The 13,278-nt window shown below is 38.4% G+C and overlaps 1 long non-coding RNA gene across 1 annotated transcript; it reads right to left on the reverse strand.

Annotated features, from left to right (window-relative positions):
- Nucleotides 1–9,095: 9,095 nt before the first annotated feature.
- LOC146554096 (uncharacterized) lies at nt 9,096–12,978 on the reverse strand. Its single transcript, XR_014889527.1, has 4 exons — nt 12,219–12,978; nt 11,713–11,868; nt 11,168–11,260; nt 9,096–10,877 (listed from the first exon to the last, which is right to left on the reverse strand). It is a non-coding gene; the product is annotated as an uncharacterized LOC146554096 (long non-coding RNA).
- Between the last annotated feature and the right edge of the window lie 300 nt (nt 12,979–13,278).

Genomic DNA, 13,278 nt, shown 5'->3' on the forward strand with positions numbered 1-13,278 from the left:
AGTAAGGGATTACTATTGCAAAATCAGTAATTAGATTACCGTTACTTTCCCGTAGGAACGCTGCGTTACTGCGTTACTAAAACCGTGATTTTTTTTGCGAGAATGTCTCATGACAGTGACGTAAGCAAGTGCGACGTTGGTGACAGCAGCTGTGTGCAGATCAACAATGGATAATATATCGAGTGCGGGAGAGAGTATGAGCGTGCAGCGTTTAAAGTGTGGAAGTACTGACCTTACTTTGAGTTTGATTCCATAAAAAGTGACAAAAACATTAGCGTCCATCGTGCGTGGGAAGAAAACTTCTTTTTACAGCGAAAAAAACCCCTAAACTTCCGAGCAAGCACCGAGTAGCTACGACGTAATGGGAAACTCACAGAGACACTCGCGCGGATTCTTCAACTGACCGCAGCACACCTGCACCAGGGTAACCCTCCGCCTACCCTGCTCCTGCTTTACAGGTGAAAATAGAGCAAAAGGACCGCTGAGTCTTTGACTTTATTTATTTTCTGCTGTGTTTTACTTGCATCTGTTTGAAAGAGTGAGTGAAAACACAAAAAATATTTTATTTTATGTGCTGGAATGTGTAGAAAATAGCTTTAAATGTTAAACTAATTTATTCAAGTCAGAGAATATTGCATATAATTAAATGTTTTGCTTGATGCATAAAGTTAAAAGATTAAAACTGATAAAACAAGTTAAAAAAAGAGACTTTTCCATTTGATTACATTTTGTATGATGGATTATGTAGAAAAAGTAGAATTGGGCTGAAAGATCTATCACTTTATCACCTCTTCAGGTTGTAAATCGTGTTTTTAAAAAGTAACTAAGTAACTAAGTAACTAAGTAATTAATTACTTTTGAAAATAAGTAATCAGTAAAGTAACGGGATTACTTTTTTGGGGGAGTAATCAGTAATTAGTTACTGATTACTTTTTTCAAGTAACTTGACCAACACTGCCTGCCAGGTTAAAATCACCGACCAATTAGTGGACCTCTGGACACTTGTAGTGCAATTAAGCAATCAGATAAGTTAAACTTTACTCAACTCATTCTTCTTGCTTCCTCCACTTCTGTACCATTGTATTGTTGAATTCCCTCACAGCCACTGTATTCCCATGTTGTTGCAGTATATTAATGAATAACCTCGTATTGTGGATGGATTATCTCAGTTGTTCTCCTGACTGAAGTTTGGTCCGTTTACAGCCTCACATTAACTTTTATGGAGTGAAAAAAAGTTAACATTCATCCTCCAGCTTCACTGTGTTTATGTTATGCTAACATAGCTGTGTCGCTAGCGATCACGTAGCACCATTATATACCAGCTAGTCCAACTTCAGTAACCCTACAAAAGTAACTGCTGTTTAGTTTCCTGTCTTCATTTATATTGGAAGTGATAGCAGAGCTGTACGTTTGAATTTTTTCAGAAATCTCACAGTCAGAACATGTTATATCCAGAGATGGGCAGTAACGCGTTACTGCTGTAATCTACTACTGTAGATTACTAAATGGTAAATGGTAAATGGCCTGTATTTATATAGCACTTTACTAGTCCCTAAGGACCCCAAAGCGCTTTACATATCCAGTCATCCACCCATTCACACACACATTCACACACTGGTGATGGCAAGCTACTACTGTAATCTGATTACTTTTTTCAAGTAACGAGTAAAGTAATTAGATTACCGTTACTTTCCCGTAGGAACGCTGCGTTACTGCGTTAGTAAAACCGTGATTTTTTGCGAGAATGTCTCACAACAGTGACGTAAGCGAGTGCGCCGTTAGTGACAACAGCTGTGTGCAGATCAACAATGGCTCACATATCGATTGTGGGAGAGAGTATGAGCGTGCAGCGTTTAAAGCGTGGAAGTACTGACCTTACTTTGAGTTTGATTCCATAAAAAGTGACAAAAACATTAGCGTCCGTTGTGCGTGGGAAGAAAACTTCTTTTTACAGCGAAAAAACCCCCTAAACTTCCGAGCAAGCACCGAGTGCGCAACGACGTAATGGGAAACTCACAGAGAAAGTCGCGGAATCTTCAACTGACCGCGGCACACCTGCACCAGGGTAAACCTCCGCCTACCGCAGTCCTGCTTTACAGGTGAAAATAGAGCAACGGGACCGCTGAGTCTTTGACTTTATTTATTTTCTGCTGTGTTTTACTTGCATCTATTTGAAAGAGTGAGTGTAAACACAAAAAATATTTTATTTTATGTGCTGGAATGTGCAGAAAATAGCTTTAAATGTTAAACTAATTTATTCAAGTCAGAATGTTGCATATAATTAAATTTTTGCTTGATGCATAAAGTTAAAAGATTAAAACTGATAAAACAAGTTAAAAAAATAGATTTTTCCATTTGATTACATTTTGTATGATGGATTATGTAGAAAAAGTAGAATTGGGCTGAAAGATCTATCGCTTTATCACCTCTTCAGGTTGTAAATCGTGTTTTTAAAAAGTAACTAAGTAACTAAGTAATTAATTACTTTTGAAAATAAGTAATCAGTAAAGTAACGGGATTACTTTTTGGGGGAAGTAATCAGTAATTAGTTACTGATTACTTTTTTCAAGTAACTTGACTAACACTGGTTATATCATGTTTCCTGCTAACTTCTAACTCTGTTAAATTTAATAAATTCTGTTTTCATAGATGCCTGAATGTTAAACTTAATTGTTACACCTGGTAAAGCAGCAACACTGATCATTGTATTAAAATGAAAGAATTTGGACAGTTTTTAACTCTCAGTGACGCTGCAGTGTTCGTTTGAGATTACTATGAGTCGTGAGGCTCCTGACTACGGTAGCTGTAATGCTCCAACAATCCATCAAGCGATGTAGCTTACCAAAGTCGTACTAAAACATTTTTTGACGGATTTTTGAGCGCTTGTACCACATAAAATCGCTTTGAGGTCTGTAAGCACGACCAGAATTCATAAATAAGGTGCACTGTCGATTTTTGACTAAATTAAAGGATTTTAAGTGCGCCGTATAGTCTGCCAAATACGGTACATACAATTATGTGCAGATTCTTAATAATCAGTCACACACTACAAATACAGACTTTCTAACCAGGCCACCATGCTGTCCTCGATAGTGTTTGTGGCTCAGAGTCCACGGTGCCTTTTGGCGTGGGGATTTTGTGGGGATCTCTCGCGCGTCCCATGAGTGAATCAGAGTTTGCTTTTTGGGTCGACCAGTTCATTCAGAGCATGCAGGTTCTCCCCCTCTCGAGGCTCAGGTCATAATGTTGTCTCATATGCAAATCTGAGTGTGCAGGTCCCTTTCTGTCATTGGTGGATCCAGGCAATTGTCTCTGTGGATTGGCTAACTACCTGGAGACCAGTAGTGTTTTTTTGATATGTGCGACCCGCCCAGGGTGGCATCTTGGTGGGGGCAGCATCATGGCTTCGGACCCCCCCCCCCCAAAAAAAGTCGCTCGCACACATGCTGCCCCGACATCATGCCAGCGCATTTTGGGGATTACATGGGCACCATTCGGTTTTCTATTGCCCATTTGCTCCCCGCAGAACTATGAGAACTCACTCACCCAGCTCCAGCAGCTCCACAGAGATAGCTTTACCGATCCCAGTGCCTCCACCCATCACTATTGCAACTTTATGGTTGAACAAGCCCGGTCGGAATACACTGGAAGCCGCCATGCTTGTTTCTAGGCCCCGCTGAGGAAAGCCGAGGGAGCGTAGCACCAACTGCGCTCTCTTCTTCAACTTCAACCTATGTGAAAAAAACATTTCTACACAGCAAAATCTCCAGTGTTAAAATAACTCAAAATGTTAGAAATATTCCTGCTCAGTGTTAGTCTTTGTTAATCTTCAAAACTGACTAGGTTACTTTTAAACATATAACACTGTCAAAAGTGTTAATTTAACACTCAACAGTGTTGTATTTAACACTCAGAGGTGTGGACCCATATAGACACTCTCCAGTGTTAATTTAACACTGGAGATTTTGCTGTGTAGTGATTCCTGGTGATAAATGGTCAGAGGGCAAACAGCTGTTTCCTTCAAATATTTATGATCTGTTGAATCATTAGTATTTGATCAGCATTGTTTTTTTTGTTTGTTTGTTTTGGGGTTGTTGTTTTGTTGTTGTTGTTTTTTACATTTTATTACAACAACCTGTCAGGGTTATTATATAATGCATGTCATTTCTGTGTGTGTGTTTGTGTTTTGTTTTCAGTCACCTTTTGTGTTTACCGCTCCAAAGTAGTTATTAATAATTTTTTTGCTCTTTTCCTGAGCCTGGATCTGCCAGAGGTTTCTTCCCGTTAAAAGTGAGTTTTTTCTTCCACCATGTGCCACGTGCTTGTTCAGAGGGGGTTGTCCGATTGTTGGGAATTTCTCTGTTATTCTAGTCTTTATTTAACCATTTAAAGTGTAAACTGCTTTTGTGATTTGGTGCCACATACAGTCACATACAGCCGATTTTCTATTACATTTCAGGTCAGAAGACAGTGATGACCATTCCACAACATTGTATTTCTCCCTCTGCATGATGCCTTTGTAGATTTCCAACTGTGTTTTGGGTCATTGTCTTGTTGGAATGTCCAACACCACAAACTTCAACTCTGTGAGTGATGCTTGAACATTATCCTGAAGAATTTGTTGATACTGGGTTGACTTCATCTGACCCTGGACTTCAACAAGGGCCCCAGTCCTTGAACTAGCTCCAAAGAATGATGGAGCCTCCATTTGACAGTGGGTAGCAGGTGTTTTTCTTGGAATGCAGTGTTTCCTTCCACTACACAAAGTGCTTTTTGTTATGACCGAAACACTCAATTATTATTTCATCAGTCCAAAGCTCTTTCTTCCTAAATGAATCTGGCTTATCTAAATGAGCTTTTGCATACAAGCCTCCCCCTGAACAATCTTTGTTTTCAGATCTTTTGAGAGTTGCTTTGACGATCCCATGCTGTCACTCTTCAGAGGAGAGTCAAAGAGAAGCACAACTTGTCATGTGCCACCTTAAATACCTTTTCTTATGATTGGACACATCTCTCTATAGAGTCCAAGGTTTAACAACTAATTTTGGTGTGTACCCAATTTTTTGCACAGCAGGTCTTCAGATTGAATTTCATACAAGTAAATACTGCTTCACTAAAAATAAAAATCCTTGTTCATAAAACCAGGAAAACCATATTTCCAGATATTCCTAGGAGATAAAAGACATACCATTTTTTGTTTAAAATAGAGTGAACTATTATGATGCTGAGAGGGGTTCCCAAGCTAATATTACTTTTTCTTGACATGTGTCTTGATTAGAATGTTCAGTGTGTAAATGTGTGGGTTGTCTGATACCAACTACAAAGACTTGAGTGCAACTGTGTTAAAAAGATGCAGATAGTTGATCCTCAGTGTGGTTAGAGGAAGGTTTGGAAATACAGTACTGTTGAAAAATATTGTAATAACGCTGCTCTTTGAAACTGCATTAAAGCTGCAGCACATTCTCTGTAACGGTTGCTTTAGCAGGGTTATTACACTCATGCTCCTCTCACCTAGATTCCCAAAAGAGACAGGAAGGACTTTGAACACATGCGAATCAAATCTGCTAATTCACCAAGGTATTAAAACAACTTATTCAGAGGAGCCTGCAGGTAGAGCAGCTTGGTTCACAGCTGTAGAACTTAAAGCTCAGAGAAGGGGGTGTTTCCTTTGCCATTCCCCCCAAACTTTCTCTGTGCTCATTTCAGTCAGCCGTTGGTACACTGACTAAGAACTATGAGAACAGCAGGAGTCTTTGTGCTTTTGTTGCTTAACATGGCCATGGAAATAAGCGGTGCTGCAGATAGAGAAAAGTCCAGTCCTGACAACAAACTGAAGACAGAAGAGGCTGAACTTCCTCACACCAAGCCTGCAAGTTTTTCAAATGTTTTAGGCAAACTGCTCGTGGTGCCCATGGATGGGAGTCATTGGATAGGTCTTAAAGCCATTGCCCAGGAAATGGGTCGCCGTGGACACAGTTACGGTGGTGACGCCAGAGACCACCATACGAATGGGTCCAGGGAAACATTATGAGACTTTGACCTATCCTGTACCTCATGACAAAGCTTACATCGACTCTGTGATGTCCACACACAAAGACATCATGAAAAAAATCCTCACAGCCTTTCATGGAGAAGATCAAGAAACGGTTCACACAGTTCCAGGCCATTTCTGATTTTCTGCACATCACTGCAGAGAAGTTGCTCTTCAGTGCCAGTCTCATATCACACTTGTCCCAGCAGGTGAGTACAAATACAGGAGAGTGTTGTGTTTGTATATAACACTGGAAACGATGACTTGTTTTTAGGCACACTTTAATGTTACTGAAAAACGCTCACATCGCACTCTTCCACTTCTTCTCACTCCTCCTCACTTACCTGTTTCACAACAGCGCCACATGGCCTGAACGAGTAACAGCACCCATAGAAGCACATAACATTCAGATTCAGTCTACATAAGCCTGTAATTACAACATCTCCCCTTTTACCCGAAAAGCAGTTCTCAGCTAAAGTAAAGTGCAGGTATTAATCAAACATTAAACAACATGTTTACTTTTAAGGGTGTCTAAACAACACTTCAGTCTTCAGTTTTATATTTCTGACAACTTAAGGAAAAAATAAAGCATGGTGTCTGAGATGAACCACGCAGATCAAACAGGCCAAGCATCTGCTTTTAGCTTAGCTTATCCAACTAGTCTGGAGCCATATTTCAGTAGCTAAATGTGATTTACCTTTGTGTGTGTGTGTGTTTGTTTGTTTTTTTTTTTTTTTGAAAACACCAAACACTGTGGCCAGTGGCAGTCTCAGCCTGTTTGGCGCCCCCGGGCGAACACTCCCTCTGGTTTTTGATACAGGCGACACGGGCGGTTGCCCCGGGCGGCATCGTGGTGGGGGGCGGCATCACGGGCATCGGCAAAAAAAATAAAAATAAAAAATTGCTCGTACTCATGCTGCCCCGACATCAGCCAGCGCATATTGTGAATGGCATAGGCACCGATCGGTTTTCTATCGCCCATTTGCTGGGAGTAAGGGCGCCCTCGTTTGCGAGGTGCGCCTGCTGCTTGCGGCACAGGGAGGAGAGGGCGGGGCGGTGGAGGATTCTCTGGCTGGAGCGGCATCTAATAACCACCTCGCAAAATAAAACAAAATAAAAACAAACCAACAAACATGAAAACACCAGACATCATGATACAGGCTTATAATTTGCACCGATGTTTTTTCGAAATTCTATACGCGAAAAATGCGCGCAAGAGCCCTCGGTGCGCCTGCTCGCTGCTGAAGTCAAAGTAAACTTTATTGTCATCTCTGCTATATTCAGTAGTGATGTGCGATACCACTGATTTCCTTTCCGATCCGATACCAAGTAATATTCAGGGTGGTATCGACGATACTGATCCGATACCGATACTTTGTACAAAACGGATTTTATTTATTGTATCTCAAATTATAGCGTCATAATGATTACAGGACATCAGAATACCTTCTTCTTATCACTTAATAATGCAGAGTTCATCATATAGAAATAAAAAAACTAAAGTTGTGTGCTATTTGAACACCTTGCCTGCCTGGAGGACTAAAGGACTCCGTGAGAGACTCTCACCCTAGCAGCACCTGTCCCTCTCCTCCTCTTCAGTTCGCCTCAACATACGCTCGTCATATTTTGTGATATGATTTACTCTGAGGTGTTTGACAAGGTTAGTGATGTTGCCACAACCATACATGCCAACCCTCCCGATTTTTCCGGGAGAATCCCACCTTTCTCCAGATTTTCCACCCAGACAACAAAGTTGAAAAACCATATCGCAGAATTCATAGCGCGGCCCAGCCAATTCCAGTTTCCAACAATGACGGCAGCGACTTAGTTTTAATATTACTCTTATTTCTCTTTCTGGGTCGCAAAAAAACTTTTAACATATTTTCAGGTGAGAATGTAGCTGTGTAAACTTCAAATATCTGAGCCGACCGACACATCGTCTTCAAACCCCCGCGGTCTTTCACCACTCGGGTTAAACATGATGTACAAGTCACTTTGATAACTAAATGTAACCGAGGACAAGGGATGAGTAAATGGGGCAAAGAAATAATTGATCATTTATTTATTACATGAGTTAAACATACAAATTCCCAGTCGTTTCCAGACAGGACTTACAACACATCCTGCTGATATCCCAGCTGCACATGAGACTTACCACACAAACTGTGCGAAATAACACTACAACCCGTCACACCCCGCTTAGTGACACTGCAATCGTGGCACACACTGCAAACAATTCGGGTCTCAGCGCAGCTGGGAATCAGTGCTATGTATGGCCTGTGATCTGAGAGATAAAGGGAAGTGGCACAAACAATTAAAATAAAAAACAAAACAAAAGAGAGGTTAGTCCGCCCTTACAAAACTTACTCTCAATCAATAACCGCCTCTACGGCTGGACGGACTAACCAAAACAAAATTACAAATCAATCAAAAGAACAAAAAAAAAAAAAAAAAAAAGGACAGCAGAGACAGCACAGCTGAAAAACAAACAACATTATCAATTAAAATATTACCCAATAAAATAGCAATTTTATAAAACCATTCAAAATCATGAAACTAAAACAAACACTCAATATACCTACAATATTGATCAGTTTCCCTGCGCACAGTCGATCTAGGGCTTGATCAATTCTTCTATTAAAATTCGTGGTCACACTAAAAAAGTCCAATGACACATTAAAAATAGGCACATGCACACTCAAAAAAATGAAACGTTGACTTTAATTAAAATTATTTTGTCAACAGGTTCCACGAAATTGAATTATGTTAGTTTAAAGCAAAAATCTTTAGTTCATCTAATTTAAAAAAACTACTTAAGATTAACAAGACATATTTAAGACTAACTAAATCAAGTTATGTTGTATGAACAAAGATGATATATTTTCAGGTTAGATAGTTTAGATTAGTTACTTCAACACATTTCTTATTTGTGGCAGTAAAATGTTAAATTTAAGTTAGATTAATTCAAATATTATATTTTCAGCCACCTTGTGCTTTATTAATTAGTTTTACATAAATCTATTTTGTCAACAGGTTCCACACAAATGAATTAAGTACATCCAACTTATTTTTTAAAATTTCTTTTATTGCCAACACATTCAGTGAGCATTTGTGTAAACCCAGTCCAAAATAAAACACAACAGCTCATTAGGGTTAGTAATTAACAGTATGTAGACAGATGCAACATCAAGACTTTAAATTAAATGTCTGTATCTACCAGAAATAGAAGAGAGAAAAAAAAAAACGCATTGAAGATCACATAACACATTGATAAGATGACACTTGAGTTATGCACATGTGATGCTAGTAAGGTCTGTGAGTGTTTTTTTCTTTTAGTGTCTAAAATGGATAGCAAAGTTGCTATTTGCAATGATTGCTTAGGGTCAGTCCAGTAACACAATGCCAATGAAGTGCTTTCCTTTAACAATGCAAAGTGAAGTGTCCACCTCAACAGCCACAATTTAAAAAAAATTTATGTAACAACAACAACAACAACAATAATAATAATAATAATAAATAGTCCACTGATATTAGCAATCAAAGAAAATTACATCACCATCCCAAATAAAACTTTAACAAAACATGCCAACATTATGGTCTAACAATAAAACAGCTTGTCAGCGTTCAGTTTTTTTGCAACAGCACAGCAGTAACCATTTAACACTTGCCACTGTCAACATTTATTTTACTAGTGTTTGGGCAAAAAACTTCAGATGTAAACATTTTAACATGGAAACAATTGTTCGTCTTTAAAAGTCCACAAAATATACATTCATCCTGCATTCCCAACTTGGATGATCTGATATCCTCGTGTTGGTGTTGTTCCCAGACCATCATGAAAATGTTGTCACATTGTTGTGACGTTATTCTTTTGCGCGCCAAGCCATTCGTGCATTTATGAAATTCCAATGTTGCAAGGACAATATCAATTCTGCTTACTGTTTATTAAAGGGTTACGGTTAGGGTTAGGGTCAGTTGATCGGTGGACAGAGGCGGTTTCACGCAGCTTAAGTACAGTTTTTTGTTTTACGCTGGTTTTTCCCGAAGTCGCAAAAGTATGACGTCACAACATTCTGATTGGTCACTTGCAATGTTGATCCTGGAACAACATTTAGTATGATGATCTGGGAACAACACCAACACGAGGATATCAGATCAACCTCCTAACTTACCCTTATTTTTAGTATGTATTGCAATTACCTTTACAATGCACACAATGTAACACAAACTGAATATGAACATATTTCCACCTCATAACAATATGCCTTGAACGCTAATATACACACCACCCTTCAACATTTCTGGTGCAGTATCATCTCTCAATTAAATCCTTTAAATCTCAATACTTTTGATTGTCTCTTACTAGCCCCCCACAACAGTAAAATCTCTCAAATTGTAGTAGTTTACAAACTTTTCAAAATGTTCTAAATTTCTCTTAAATGTAATTTTCCCGTTATCTGTCATTTACAAATTACCATTTTATTCCCATTCAGCCTCCGAAAAACTTCTGTCCATCTGACAGAACATTCATCATCCAAATTAAAGGTTGGCTTATTCATTCAGTGTATTCTTGAGCAACTGTACCTTGGTCAAGAGTATGCTGACATACAGATGAAGGAAGAGCTTCTGAAGTACTTCAAAGAAAGCTTTCAGTCTTGAGGTTAACTGAGATTCAGTGCATATATCCCACCCATTAAGAGTGCACATGCAGAGGCCAGGTCTTCCAGGTCATGCAGGACACACTAGATGGTTATACCCACATCGGCTGGAGGAGTGCTGGCATCAGCTCTTTCGATGGTAAAGATAGCAAGGGTAATTTGTTCCAGCTCCCTCTGAACAGCTGTAGCTTAGACACAAAAACATAGAAAAATGGCATCCAGTTTTAAAAAAAAGAAAGAAAAAGGGCCAAAGCTACCCTTTAATGACGTAAACACAATATTAGGAACATGCACCCCAGTGTGCCACTATTTCAGACTACAGATTCAACGATAAATATAAATAGTTTGGGTATACAAGAAGATTTCCCAAAACATTTAAACAGGTTCCATGCAAATTACAACAACAACAACATGCAACAACATTAGTTATTCAAAATTTGGTTTAATACAGATAAAAAACTAAACTAAAATTACCAACCAATTATTCTTTGAAGAGGATGCTTGGGTCTTCATTCAGGTAAAAAGGTAGTGCCCTGAGGACACACTCCCTCCCCTTTTCAATACTTTCCTTCTGTAGAGAGTGGCAGAGATACAGGAAGAGAAAACAGATATACTTTAGGATGACAGAAACTCACATTATACGCAAAATGAATGACATATCCACTGCACAGATAGACATGTACACAAGACCAACTAATCATCACATGGACATGAATAGTTAACCTGTTGGGCAGGGTTTCCACCACATTATATATGTCCATAATGGAGGTAAAGACAAACTAATACATCATCTTTTTTGCATTCAAAACATAACATAAAAACATTCACTTCTGGTTTAACCTAAATCAAGGGATCAGATTTTACATATGTTTAGGTAATTTAAATTTTCCAACGTTTTGAGTACCAAACTTTGTCTTGCTTAATATAAATGTAAGTGCACTGTGCAGCTACCATACACTAGCTGTTTAAATTTGAAAATGATCTTATTAGCCATAATATTTTGCTACCAACAGAATAACGCACCTGTGTGGCTGGGGCCAAAGTTTGTCTAATTTTCTTCCCTGCAACGCCTCCTTTTTTCTTGAAGACTTTTATGAGCTGGTCAGTGTATTGGTCAAGTTGTGTAAAAAGCCTTGGAACATGTGCAGCAGTAGTAATCCTCACATATTCTGCTTCCACCTGAAAATATGTCAACAAACACAACATACTGTACTGTAAATATACATACTATATGTACACATATACAAACTAAAACTAATGTAGTAAGACCTCATTAAAGCTATAATTTTAACACAAACATTTACACAAAATGCTAATGGAGCCATTACAGCTTTTATTGTTATTTATCAAGTTCCAAAAAATATTGATCACAGCTGATCTGAAAAGAATTTCATGCCTCAGGCCCTTGAACTGCAACCTTTACCATGGTTCAGATGTGGAGAAGAAATAACAGGGGCATGGGATGGGTCACAAAAGAAAACTTAACTTATAAAACAGTTTTGTTTTTAAAAGTATAACAGTTCACATACCACATACAAGCTCAGCAATACCACATACACCACATCAGTATAGGAGGGAGCAGGTAAAGGCAGGATCTGAGATTTATAAAGTAAAACAAGAAATTCATTACTTAATTTCAAGAAGCAAATTATTGTTTGAATTACAACTAAATAAAATACTACTCAGAAGAAAAGCAAGAGATTGACACTGCCATGTGCTAACTTTCTATAGAAGCAATTATCACCAGGTCTGTCGACCTCCATTGTCTGTCCACTCATATGTCTTGAATAATTTTATTAAAAAAATTAAGTGTGTACTTTCACAAACTGTAATTTATAACTACATTGATATGTATAACTCCGCTAGGAAACATGCTGTATTTACAGACCATTTTTACATAATACAGATTACTGATAGAGCAGAACAATGGTGTCACAGTGGCTTTCGCCCTTGACTTTTTGGATTTTAAATGTCACTTTATGCTATCCTTGCTATCCTATTCGATATTTCCGACTCTCGGATTACAGAAAAGGAATCCCAAGAAAGCAAATGGAAAAATAACCCCTTGAAAGAATAACCCCATGAACCCCTGTAGCTAATCCCTTAATAAAACAAAAAACAATAAAAATGTTTCTTACACAGTCCACAAAATAAGCATGTCCAGGACCCAGTAAAACTAATGTAAAACAAGCGCACGCAAACGATATAACATGTCTTGTAAGACAAACGCAAAATATAACCATGCTGGACATATAGATACTACACAACATAGTCAAAGAAAAAAAGTGGTCTTACCTCTCAAAGAAACAGTAGCTTGGCGCCAAAACAGCCTTTTTCAGTTAAATTTGAAGTCTTGCGCATGAGCAGGCACAAGCCGTGAAACCTTCTTGTTCTGCGCGGTTTCATTACAACTGTTTTTGCATTACTGCCACCTTGTGGATATACAAGGTATATCGATCCTAATTGACTTAACTTAAATGTTATGCGATCAAGTAACACATTAGTATTATGTACGTTGAATAATAGACACAATTACGTAGACTTGATTAGAAAAACATATGTTAACTTAACATTTTAAGTAAAATGAAA

Source organism: Mchenga conophoros, linkage group LG18 (genome assembly GCF_057382185.1).
Source record: "Mchenga conophoros isolate Kocher_MC1m ecotype Shallow Benthic linkage group LG18, M_conophoros_male_GT1.1, whole genome shotgun sequence".
Taxonomy (NCBI): domain Eukaryota; kingdom Metazoa; phylum Chordata; class Actinopteri; order Cichliformes; family Cichlidae; genus Mchenga; species Mchenga conophoros.